Here is a 13,361-nt window from a genome sequence, read left to right as displayed (position 1 = left end):
ATTCCTTGGCCTTTCCTTGACAGGTCCCAAATTTCTCATGTTTCAAAAACTCGAAACCGTTTTCCCCCTCCAGACCGCTCTAGCCCATATAACATGACCATAGAGAGTTCATGGTTTGTATACACGCCCACGTAAAAAACACGATGAAAAGCAAGCTAAACAAACAACACACTCTCCCCCCTACCCCCCGCAACACCTCTCCGTTTGGCCTGCCAATCAAAAAAAGAGAGCTACGGGGAGATGATGGCCCCTCAGAACCCGCCCGCCCTTCTAGGACGAAAGGCCTGGAGAGCAGGAAGGGTAAAAGCCGCGCCCGGGACTCCTCTAATTGGACCTCTCCCTCTCCCAGCGCCCAGGGGGCGGGGGACCATGCCGCGAGCAGGCGGCCAGCTGTAAAGAATGATGAATTAAAAGACGCGAGCTTTTCCAGCTCCCACAGATCCAGGGCGAAGAAAGTCACCTTTCCACCTCCCCTTTTAAGAAGACATAGCTGTCTCTGCTCAATGCACAAAAAGAGCCAAAACGCCAACTCCCGGCTCCCAGCGCTCTGGGGGCTCCCTTCCAAGTGACCCTCTGACGGCTCCATCCCGTGGGCCTGCCGCGCGCTCTGACCACGCCCCTCGCCTGCGGCCCCGCCCCTCGGGCTGGCGCCACCTCAAGCCCCTACCCACCTCCCCGTCTCAGCCCCTGCACGCGGCGGGAGCCCCTGCACGCGGCGGGAGCCCCCCGCTCGCCCACCTAGAGGCGGGGAGCGCAGCGGACGTTCTCGCGAGTCTTCCCTCCCTACTCTCCCACCCTTCAAAGCTGACGTGTCGGCAGACCCCCGAGGGAGGCAGCTGCCTTCGCTCCCGTTCTGCGGCCTCTCTCTTACCGGGTGGTCCGCGCCAGAGCTGCTTCAGCAGTTTAGGCCTTGGCGGAAAGGCTGCCACCGCCCGGGTTTTGCGGCTTGAAACTGTGGCTTTGCCTCGTACTGCCTTTTTGTTTTGTTTAGACTTTTTTGGAATTTTCCCGCGGTCGCTCGGCAGTGGAGCGGCGCACACGTATCCGCAGTGCATTCTGGGGCCTGGCGAGCACCCCGCGTCCTCGCGGCATCGCGGGAAATTCGGACGAATCTCGTCCTCGTGGGGGCGGGGCGGGGCGGGGCCGGGTCTGGGCCGGAAGTCGGCCTGGCCAGGGGGCCCCTGGGTAGGTGGAGCTGCCTAAGGTGTCCGCAGGGTCACAGCTGCACCCCAGGAAGGACCCGGAAGGAAAAACTCCGGGGCTTTTAATGGGCTGTGGCCCAGTTGTTTCAAGATTCTGCTCACAATGCAGAGAAGGTAAGATGAAAGTTAGTTTTTTAAAAGAAAAATTGAGTCTTTGTCAAGAACACCTCTAAACAAGGCCTAGAATAGATTTTCTTGGTGTGGTCACGCACAAAAAAGGAATCTTTCTTGAGTTAATATCCCTCACCATCGCCACCACCAAAATCAGTTCCGTACTGCCTAGTCAGGCCACTCAAGGTGGCTGTTCTCTTGCTATGTGTGCATCCATGCTGGACCCGTGCCCTCTTCACCCACATCCTACTGAGGACAGACTCTGCATGCTTGTCCCAGGCTCCAGCTAGTGGTTATTCTTATCAAAGGGGCGGCGAGGGCCGTGCCCCTCTGCTGGTAGTGGGCTCTGCTACACACACAGTGGGGAGTTGCTGGAGGACCTGGTATCAGACACGCATGATCTCTCCATCCGTTAAACCATTTATATCTCTGTTGCTGACTCCAGGTTCTTTGGTCTTGAAGCTGAGTGAGTACAGGCCTTGGAGGCCTGCAGGGTGCCGCCCAACACATACAGTGTTTGGTTGGGGTTCACATCAGTTCAGTGCTGAGTTTAAATCACTTAAATGGAAAGCAGCATTTTCTATAAAATTCCATGCGTGTCTTGGTGGATTTTTTTTTAATTCTTGAACTGAGTTAATGCATGAAAGTTTTTCATAGATATTTAAATTGGAAAAAAAAGTCTGAGGAAACTAACCTTTAGCTTCAATTTAAAAAAAAAATCAATGCCTTATAATTATAAAACTACAACTTCACAGGCGCTTTCAGAAAATCTTATTACCAGGCAATGTACACATGTAATAAAAATATTTAAATACACCCACCCTTCTATAATGAAGGAAGACCCCTTTTACCAATGAATGTTGAATTCAGAGATTAGATAACTTATTAAGTTTATGCAGCTTGTAAGTGACAACGTTGGTATGTAACTTTTTTTTAATTAAAGGGAAATAAAAAGGAACCCAATCCAGAATTTGAGACAAATTTGTCAGGATCTGCAACTGTATTAAAAAATGAGATGTTAAATCCATTCTTGAAAATATTCCCTGCCAGCTGAAGAGGTCTGTGCTTTTTTGATGTGTGCGTGGTTCAGTGTGGGTAAATCCAAAGAAGACTTTGTGTACAGAGATACATTCTTGAGTGATACACATCATGGCACCTTGGCGGTAAGAAGAAAGTCTTTGTGGTAAAAAATATGAGCAAGTTTAAATTTTGTGTTTATCAGCAAAGGAAGCAATTAAACCATGTATTTCTTTAGAGAAAATAATCTGTTTTGGTATTTAGGTCTTTATAAATGTTTGCTGAAAAATCATTTCTAGTGTTTGTAGCATTAATTATTGGGGTCTTGCCATATTGTGGTTTTATGTCTTTTTAATTCAGTAGTTAATAAAGAGTTGCTAGGCTTATTCAATGTTACAATATGTGAAAGGACATCATATTTAAGCCTAATTTAGACCTAAGTGGGAAAATGTATAGTATAAATTTCCAAATACATATTTACAGGACATTCATTTTATCTGGAATCCATATGTATGGAGCTATCCTAATATGTAAGCAGTAATGAGACGATCACTTTATAAAATGTTTGAAAAGTTTCCTGAGACAAATACTTAGATATGAATCCTATTTTTAACTGCCTCATAAAACTGAGTATGTGTGTTTCTAGAAACAATTTTGGTTATTCTGTAGAGTCAAATCACACTTAAATAATATGGCAAAAATGAAAAATGGCATGTGTAGGTGAAATTTTTTTCATCCTTAGACATAATTAAATCCATTCTAATGGAACCCATCCTTTAGGATCTTTACATTCTAGAGGGAAAAACAGCACAGCTGAGTGCTGCAAAGTTCGTCAAATCAAATGTTCCTTCCAAAATTTAACAAATAGAGTCAGCTGTCTTGCATTATAGCCATTATAGTAAGACTCATGTTTCCAGAATTAGTCCAGACACCTACCTAGTTTCCATCTCCCATATGGCACCCCAGCACGTAACATTATCTTGCCATGGCTCTGATATTTGCCTCTAGTGCCTTAATGGTGAATATTTAACGAGTGTTTATTAAATCCCAGGCACAAGGCTGATTCCTTGGCCTGATTATTTTTTTTTAATTCTCACAGTGATCTTATGTGGTAGGCAGCATTCCAATTTCACAGGTAGAGAAACTGATGCACAATCTCTGTTGCACCTTCAGATACAAAGAGATTGACTCTGGTGCTGGTGTTTCTTATCACTTGCTGTTCTCTTGCTCATGCCCCAGACTAGGTACCAGACCACTTCCCAAGTTTTTAGTGGGGCAGAAGTAGGGGAGGGGCGATGTGACCCCAGAGGCTTATGCATGTTAGTCACCACATTGCTTTCCTCTGAAAACATTCTGACTGAGGAAATGAATGTTGAATTGGAGATGAAAACAGTAAGAATAATGTTTGTGCATAAATCCTTCAAGAAATGGTGCAGGTAATAGTGAAGATCTTAGATCTGCCACCCTGATGGGGGAAACGCAGCCGAGGAAACAGGGCTGCCAGGAAATAGAGGTGGAAAGTAATGGAAAAGGGAAATGTATTATAACTGTTGCATGGTACCACCACCCTCCCCACTCACACTCATTCCCTAGGCTCTGCTGAAAGAATGCACCTTAGCAAGGCGTGTTTGTACTGATTGCCCAGCTCCCTGCCACAGATACTTGAACTAGGAATGCTAACCTGACCCTCACTGAGCCAATCAAGCTATTGCAGGGGAATTTGAAACTTCAGCACTAAGATTGATTGTACCACTCCTACATCACAGAAGCCAAATCCCATGCCAACCAAAGTTACTGGGAGAAGAAAAAATGCATATGTAGCAAAGAAAGCTGATTGTCTGAAAAAAGCAAAAAAGTTGCAAGATCATGTTATTCCGTGAGAGATAGGGGATAGTTGCCATTCCCAACTTTCCATTTTTAAGCCCAATTTTAAGGCAAACTGACTATTTTTCTGTTCTTAATTGTGTATAAGATTCCCCTGTATTCTCACAATAATCACCCCTTCACTTATTCTGACTTTGGTGAGTTTCCTCTACTGCAAAGCAAGCCCTAAGGACCTCGAAATGGCAGTTCTTTGTGTCACTGGGCATTAGCACTTCGGCTGAACTTACTTGATAAATTGATCAATTGACACCTCCTGAGAACTTCCCAAACAGAAGGCATAAAGCATATAGGCTGTGTTCCGGATACCGAAACACCTGGAGTTGGGAGAAATCTCACAGCTCACCTATGTAATCCAGGAGTTCCCAGTTGGACCAATTTATACTTCCATCAGCAGTATATGAGAGATAAAAGAAGTTTCTTCGTGTTTTTTTTTTTTAGGGTTTTTTTTTTTTTTTTAGCTAGGTTTATTTTATTTTTAGAGGAGGCACTGGGGATTGAACCCAGGACCTCGTGCGTGCTAAGCATAAGCTCAACCACTGAGCCATACCCTCCCCCATCCAGGAGTTCCCTAGACGTGGGCCAGTGAAATGTCGTTAATATTAGAGGGCTAATAAAGTTAACATATGTTTGGTCAAATAACGACTTTAGGGGATGAGGGGGAATCTACCATAATTTCAATTTAAAAAAAAAAATTTTAACTTTAAGATGGGAGGGAGTCTCAAAGAAATCGTATAAATTGAATAAATTTTGCTTCATGAAAAGCTCATTAGATTGTCCTTATTAATCTCATTTTACTACTTCCTCTCCCCTTGTTAGTAAGAGAACACTGCTTTTACTTAGCATGCAGTGTGCCCAATTAAAAAAAGACTACATTTCCCAGACTCCCTTGCTTTAGGGGTGTCCATGTAACTAAGTAAGAGAGAAGTGGAAGCTAAAGAGAAGGTGGGACCTTAAGAAAGACTTCTTGAAAGGTACAAAGACAATAGGCAACAACCTTTTTAGCCCTTTCCTCTTTTTCTTGCTTCCTACTGGAGGTCCAGTCATCTCTGACCGTAAGGTACCTCAGGACAATGATCCTGGAATAAGGATGCAGAACAAAAGAAATAGAAGGACCCTGGGTCCCCAGTAATCATGGGCATTACCTGGTTTGCCTAACCCTGGACTTATTTTAGAATAGAGAAAAGTAAAGAAAAGAAAGGAAAAAAATACATATTCTCTGCTCTTGTGAAGCTTAGTCTAGTGAAGGGAATCTTCCTTTAATTAATCAACGTCTCTTCCAGCAGCATAGCTCAATAGATACACAGTTGTCAAAATGAGACAACTCAAGGCAGCAGCAAGTTTCATTCAAAAAAGGGAGGGGGAGGAGGGGTCTAATAACCTCAAAAGACAGGAAGGTGGGAGGCTCTTATCCACATACTAAAATTCTGTGAATATTGTAGAAAGGATAAACAACTCTATCATTGTGCAAACTCTGACATAGAATTCCCAGAAAACAAAAATTGTCCTTTTTCCATTAAGGAATAATATACTCTATTTGGAAAAAAAAACATATATAATATATAAAAGCAGTTTTAGTCAGATTTTCTTTAGTTCAGTAAAAAGTGCGTTCCTATTTAGAGCATGCATTCCCACCAATCATGTTGTGTTATAACTAACATGGCACATTTTTATTGCCTGCAAAAAATAATGAATTACATTTTAAAATGAGCACATGGCTTAAAAATGATTTTCCTCATAAGTATTTCATAACGATTCATTTAGCATGAAATTAATATTAAAGAACTGCTAAGAATAAGTACTTTTAAAATAGCAAGTGAAAAAAAATTATGCATATTTATGACTTGACTAATTCTGACAACTATTAAATCAAAAATAAGTAAGTTTTATCCCATTTTTGTGTCTGTTTCAGATTGCCTACCATTTTCTAGTAAGACTAATTAACTGCGTTTGTTCGTGTGCTGCATTAAGGTTTCATTACACTCAAGTCATACAATAAAGCAACTGCTGAGGGGGTGGAGGAAATGGGGAGACGTAGGTCAAAGGGTACAAACTTCCAGTTACAAGATGAGTAAATTCTGAGAATCTAAGGTACAGCACAGTGACTGTAGTTAACAATTCTGTAAACTTCTTAAAAGTTGCTAAGAGAGTAAATCTTAAATGTTCTCTTCCCCCAAAAAAGATAATGGAGATGTTAACTAACTCTATTTTGGTAATCACTTCACAATATGTATGTGTATCAAATCACATTGTACACTTTAACTTACACAATGTTATGTCAGTTATAACTTAATGAAGCTAGAAAGAAAATGGCTGCTTGATAAAGGAACAAACTCCAGACATGATACCAATGTATATATGTGTGTATGTGTGTGTGTGTGTATGTTAGAGAGACAGAGTGATTATACTTCCATTCCTCGAGATCCAAGATCTAGAAGGGCAGGTGGGAGAAACTAAATTTAACGAGCACCTATGAAGCCAAGCATTTTGCTGAACGTTGCATTTATTGTCTCATTTAATTAGTCTCTCTGGCGTAATCTCATCACATAGAAGTGTGATAAAAAATGTCACTCCCATTTTGCGTGTAAGTCAATAGAGAATGTATCAGGAGTAATTTTAACTGTAAAAAATTGCGGGACAGCAAGTGACAGAGCATCATCTCCACTTTCACAGGGGCCTGATTTCACAGCTTCCTGTAATGGCTTGGATCTCTTTTCTTCTCACACTTGCAGGCACGTCTTCGCATTGCTCCCTGGCTATTTCATGTGCATATATCCTTGCTCCCAACAAGGCCATACTCACCTTAAGAGCTGAAACTATGTCTTCTTCTTCTGTATCTTTTGAGGATCTAGCAAAACGCTGAGCCAGAAAGAATAAGCAAGCACCCTGAACTTTGTTTGCATCTGCCCAACAGGCTTGTTTTGTTTAGCTTGAAGGATGTTTGAGGAAAAAAATTAATTGAAAACATTTAGAAATCAGAGGATTTCACCAAAAATTCTCTGCATCCCACTTTTCTTTTTTTAAAAAATGGACTATGTGGGTGCCCTGGGCCAGCATTTCTATCTGGGAACCGTCAGCTGTAGGTCAAGAGCAGTGCTCCCTGTAGACAAGCAGAGGATCTCCAGCTGGGTGGTCTCCATCCAGCCCCAGACTGACCCCTGTAAGCACTTGAGTTTGGGATTCCTGTGCGAGGCACTCTGTAGAAATCTTTGGTGATGTCCTAATAGTATCCTTCTGTTTTTCAAGTGTGGAAGCTGCTTGCTAAACTGATATCGGGCCCAGGAACCATTTGGGGGAATCTTCACAAACTGTTTTTAATGTGTAAATTGTCCTCTGAGACCTGGCTAATCAAAGTGTAACCCGTGAACCTACAGCGTTAGCATCAGCTGGGAGCTTGTTTAAAGCTCGGCGGAACCAGGATCTGCAGTTCAGCAACATACTCAGGTGATCTGGATATGTAAAAAAATGAATCAATTCTCTAGGCTGAGGCCAGGAAAACCCAGCTCATAGAATTTACCTATTATTCTTGATGACAGAAGGAGGGTACATTGTAGGAAAGGTAAAAGAAAAGCACCACTTTTTTTAGCACTGAGAATTCAAGGAAGAATATAAAGGCATAAGAGACCTTCAGTCCAGGATACGAGCATGTCCTACAGGTCCTCCCTTCTTCAGAGAGATTCTGTAGATTCTGTAAAGCCTACAGGAACGTACAGGGGTCCTTTGTCCTTGTACTTCTCTTAAAATCCACCTCTGACAAAAGAACAGACAGCACAGTTTAAAAATGGGCAAAGGACTTGAGTAGACATTTCTTCAAAGGTCTCCAAGTGGCCAGTAAGCACAGGAAAAGATGTTCAATATCATCAGTCAGCAGAAATGCAAATCAAAACCATTTCATACACCTGCTAGAATGGCTGTTATCAAACAAAACAAAACAGAAAATAGCAAGTGTTGGTGAGGGATGTAGAGAAACTGGAACTCTCATACATTGTTAGTAAGAGTATAAAATGTTTATCTGCTATGGAAAACAGTACGGCAGTTCCTCAAAAAGCTAAACATAGAATGACTACATGACCCAGCAATTCCACTACTAGGTATAGACCCAAAAGAATTGAAAATAGGGACTCAAGTAGATACTTGTACACCAATGGTCACTGCACCATTAATCTCAATTGCCAAAAGGTGGGAACAACCCAAGTGTCTGTCAGCAGATGAATGGTTAAACAAAATGAGGTATATACCTACAATGGAAGATAATCCAGCCATAAAAAAGGATGAAGTTCTGATACGTGCTATAACATGGGTACATTTTTTTTATTTTATTGACGTGTAGTTGATTTACAATGTTAGTTTCAAGTGTATAGCAAGGTGATTCATTTATACATTTACATACATATATGTTTTTTTCTTTTCAGATTCATTTCCGGTATATGTTATTACAAGAAATTGAATGTAATTCCCTGTGCTATATACAGTAAGTCCTTGTTGTTTATCTATTTTAGAGGTAGTAATGTGTATCTGTTAGTCTCAACCCCTAATTTATCCCTCCCCACCCTTTCCCCTTTTGTAACCAGTTTGTTTTCTATGTCCATGAATCTGTGTTTAGTTTGTAAATAGAATTTGTATAATTTTTTTAGATTCCACATGTAAGTTATATCATATGATACTTGTCTTCCTTTGACTTACTTCACTCAATATGATAATCTCTAGGTCCATCCATGTTGTTGCAAATGGCACTGTTTCATTCTTTATAGCTGAGTAATATTCCATTGTATAAACATACCACAACTTCTTTATCAAGTCATCTGTCAATGGAGATTTAGGTTGTTTCCATGTCTTAACTATTGTAAATAGTGCTGCTATGAACACTGGGGTACATGTGTCTTTTTGAATTATAGTTTCCTCCAGATACATGCCCAGGAGTGGGATTGCTGGATCATATAGTAAGTTTATTTTTAGTTTTTTTAAGGGACTTCCATACTGTCCTCCACAGTGGCTGCACCAGTTTACATTCCCATCAGCAGTGTAGGAGGTGTAACGTGGATACATCTTGAAAGCACTCTGATAAGTGAAATAAGCCAGACACACAGGAGGACAAATATTCTATGATTACACTTATATGAAATGTTTAGAATAGGCAGATTTACAGAGATAGTAGATTAGAGATGACCAGGGCTGGGAAAAGGGTGTAGTGAAGAGAATTTGTTTCAGATGTTGAAAAAGTTTTAGAAATCATGGTGATGATTGTACAATACTGTGAATCAAATTAATGCTACTGAATTGTACACTTAAAATGGTTAAAATGACAAGTTTTATGTTATATATTCTTTGCCACAATAAAAAATTTTTTTGCCCCTGCGGCTCCCCATACCAGTGTCGGTGAGTTGGAAGTTGATGGTCAGAGTAAGTAGACAGGAAATGAACCTCTGACTGCTGAGCCCAAAGGCTGGAGGGAAAAATGTGGCACAGACCCAGGAGTCTACAGTTCGTGAAGGTCAATGTGATGCCAAGTCAGGAGGGGATCACCCCAGACTGTGACCTGTCTGACAAAGAGAACAAATCAGAAGGGAATGACATCCAGGCAACCTGCTAACAGGACCAGGGTCATCGTTCCAGAGGCCAGAGACGTCAAAGGACACCTCAACAGGACACACTGGCCCTTCTCTGTCACCATAGGAGTGTATAAGACACTCTACCCCCCATACCTCAAGATACAATCTTAAGAGAAGGAAGGAGGGGAGGAGTAACTGAGAAACATTTCTATCTGAGAGAGCTGAGCACCAACTAAAGACACAGTTAAATTAAGTGAACAGACTACAATCTTTAAGCCAGACAGAACTAACAGTTAAATTTTTACCTCCGCCTCTGCTCCCCACCCCCACCATAAACCAAAGGGAGAGGGGTCATAAGGTAGATCGTATTGAGTAGAGTCAACATAAAGAAATCTTGCAAGAATGGCAGTGCATCCCCCAGCTCCTGTTAAACCTCTTACACTGATTCTGGTGCCACTGTATTGGCTTCTATGTGCTTCTGTGCTAAGGGCCAGGCCCTGCAGGGACTCGTTTTGAAAAACTAGACTTGGGGCTCCAGGAGAAATTGAACGCTTGCTTGGTTTCTTCCCCTTCCCTGTCCTTCTTCTCCATCCTTTTCCTGGCTTCTTCAGGAGGCCCTCCTTAATAAATCACTTGTACACAAAAGCTCATCTCATGGCCTGCTCCTGGGGAGCAAACCTAAGACCCGCATTTTCTCTGCACTCCCAATTTGTAATATAATGAAACATTTACAACCTTGTCACATCTCCTACCTGATGGACCCCAAAAGTACTTGAGTTTGTGGCCCCTGTTCTAGGCAGTCTGCCTGGTTTGTAGGAAGCACTGAGCCAGTCCTAGGGCAGGAGTACCTTGGGTAGAGAAATTTTGAGCAAAGTCAGAAGGACCAGTTAAGGAGCAAGATCAAAGAGGTGGGCCCCTACCTCCTTCCTCCTTACTTTAGCCATCCCTTCCTCCTAACCCCGATTCTGCTTCTAGATGTTAGACTCCAGGCTGATGAAGTGGCTCCAGGAGCCCAAGTCGAGTTTTCTGAAGTGAGACATAGGAGGGCCTGACCCTTAGAACAAAAGCTAAATCTTCACAATTTAAAAAGTAATATGGGTTTATTTCAGAATATAGAAACTAGTAGCAAGTAAATAAAAATGAAATCAACTAACTCATTTTCTGGTTTAAAAATCTTTTTAATTTAATTTTTTTTTTTGGAGGGAGGAAGGTAATTAGGTTTATTCACTTATTTAGTTTTAGAGGAGGTACTGGGGATTGAACCCAGGACCTCGTGCATGCTAAGCATGTGCTCTACCACTAAGCTATCCCCTCTCCCTCATTTTCTGTTTTATATCCCTGGATCCATTAATTTTTTTCTCTTTTCCTCTTTTCCACTGGGTACTTGAGATTTCTTCTGCTAGTTTAAGTTACACAGTTTTTTAAATTTTATTTTTTATCGACGTGTCATTAATTTACAATGTTTCAGGTGTACAGCAAAGTGATTCAGTTATATGTATACACACATATATATATATATACACATATATTTTCAGATTCTTTTCCATTAAAGCTTATTACAAGAAATTGCATATAGTTCCCTGTGCTGTAAAATCAGTCCTTGTTGATCTATTTTATACGTAGTAGTGTGAACTTATACAATATTTTTGTTCAGCAGTGGCCGTACACATGTTTATTTACCACTGCTGATTTCTTAAATTTATCAACATCTGCATCCTCCCTTGAAAGAACTATTCAACTGCTACTACTCTGGTCCCAGGTATCACCATCTCTCACCTGGATCACTGCACAGCTTTGCTCTTAGATTTCTCTGCTTCCATCTTGCAGCCATTTACTCCTTTTAAAAGCCAGAGTTGGCACTTCTCTATGGAACATCCTCCAGGGGCACCATATTTGACTCAAAAAAAAGTCAAAGTCCATAGCTTAGCCTGCAAAGGCTCACTGCCTCTGAAGTCTTGCAATTGCTCTGGCATCATCCCCTTATTAATCCTCCTTAGCTCACCTGGCTTCAGCACAGTGGCCCTTTTGCTCTGCCTCGAACATGCCTTGGAAGGTCTCACCTCTGGGCCTTTGCACTAGCTGTTGCTTCTTGTTTCTCTCACCTCCTTCATGTCTTTGCCCCAAGTATTCCTTCTTAATGAGGTATACCCTGATCGTCCTACTTAAAATGGAAACAAAAACCAAAACAAAAAGCCCTCCTAACCCTCCTAATCCCCTTATTCTGCTCAATTTTTATTCTTTTCGACCAAAGCATCTCCTGACATATTATGTAATTGACTTAATTATTATGTTTATTGTTTATTTTCAGGCTCCTTCAACTAACATACGAAGTCCTGGAGGGCAGAGGTATTCAGCTGGCTTGCTCACTGAGTCCTGGGTACCCTGAATACCCAGGCCAGTGTCTGGCACAAAGCAGGCGTTCAATGAAGATTAGTTGAATGACTACTTTTCTTATAATTTATCTTGCATTTTTCTGTCTAATTGCCTTTTTCCTCTTAATTACTGGGATATTTCATCTTTATTTTCTGAATCTTGAGTTGAATTTTGCACTTCTGCAGTTGTGTTCTACTTTCAAAGGCTCTGTCTTGTTTTCTAAATGTTCCATATTTATAATCTCCTATTTGTTTCATGGATACAACATGTCCTCTAATTATGATGTTTTTCTTGAATGGTCTCTGAGTTTCCTTTTTGTGTTTTTGTTTTTGTTTTCCATCCTGAAAGGTTTCTTCAGATTTATGATGAACTTGGTCTACTCATGTTTAAGATTGAGGCACTAAAGGCCCATTGGAAATTCCACATACCTGGTTGGATCTTGTCGGTGGGTGGTCCTCACTAAGTACTGAAGGTGTCAGCCTGTCCTTTTTGTAGGGTAACCCTAAATATCAGTATCTAGTAATTTGGGGGGAGGAGATGGTTAGTTTTCCAGCAGAGAAGAGTCCTCTTAACTCCTTCCTGGGACCATACTCCTGGCTGTCTGTGTTAGGGGACCTGGGCAGAATACAGGGGCTGCATTTCTCCCAGTTCAGCGTATGGACTTTCACTTGAGTTTTTCAGTACAGCACTTTATCCCCGCCATAAGTTGGCGTGTATCCACAAGGTCAGAGTCCTATGGTTCAATCCCTCCTGCCTTCAGCTAGTGTAGGGGCAGGGTAATTCTCTGGCTGTGTGGTGAGGAAGGAGCAGAATGCAGCTTGGGGGTCTGTTTCTTACAAACACCACCAGTTTGCCTCCTGCTGTTAGCTCTGCTCTGCACCCACGCTTCTGAAGTACCCAGCACCTCCAATTCCTGAGCCATCCCACGGTTTACTAGTGCAAATCTGCTCACTTCTGATCTTCCCGGCAGCTGGAGATTTTAGCTTCCAGTCTGCCAAGACAGACACCATCCATTGATTTGCTTGCCGACTTCCAGTTTTGTTGAGCTCTGGCCTCTGCTGTTGTCTATTCTGCTTTCTTTATTCTTATGAGTTTATGCCTATTTAATTTATTTTGCCCTATTTTAGTGTTTTGGGAGGGAGCAAAAATTAAATTCTTTGGAAGTGATTTGTGTTATGCCCAATATACATAATATCTATGTAAAAAGAAAAGGAAAACACTTCCATTT

General features: G+C 41.6%; 1 protein-coding gene and 1 long non-coding RNA gene across 8 annotated transcripts in view; one reads left to right on the top strand and one right to left on the bottom strand.

Moving 5' to 3' along the window:
- Positions 1-1,079, bottom strand: part of FANCC (FA complementation group C) — a 182,042-nt gene extending 180,963 nt beyond the window's left edge. For 4 of the 6 annotated variants that reach the window (XM_031447204.2, XM_031447206.2, XM_031447205.2 and 1 more), the window contains exon 1: positions 872-1,078. The gene's annotated coding sequence lies outside the window, so the exon portion shown is untranslated. Of the gene's footprint in view, positions 1-460; positions 606-871 lie in introns of those variants that run through there. The other 2 variants (XM_064490110.1, XM_064490109.1) reach the window with 2 other exon arrangements.
- A 115-nt stretch (positions 1,080-1,194) lies between these two features.
- LOC105084689 (uncharacterized) overlaps positions 1,195-13,361 on the top strand; it is a 63,091-nt gene continuing 50,924 nt past the window's right edge. For both annotated transcript variants that reach the window (XR_010382564.1, XR_004135272.2), the window contains exons 1-2: positions 1,195-1,316; positions 8,624-8,682. This is a non-coding gene — a long non-coding RNA (uncharacterized LOC105084689). The remainder of the gene's footprint in view (positions 1,317-8,623; positions 8,683-13,361) is intronic.

Source organism: Camelus dromedarius, chromosome 10 (genome assembly GCF_036321535.1).
Source record: "Camelus dromedarius isolate mCamDro1 chromosome 10, mCamDro1.pat, whole genome shotgun sequence".
Lineage (NCBI taxonomy): Eukaryota > Metazoa > Chordata > Mammalia > Artiodactyla > Camelidae > Camelus > Camelus dromedarius.
This window is presented reverse-complemented; position numbering and strand designations above follow the sequence as displayed.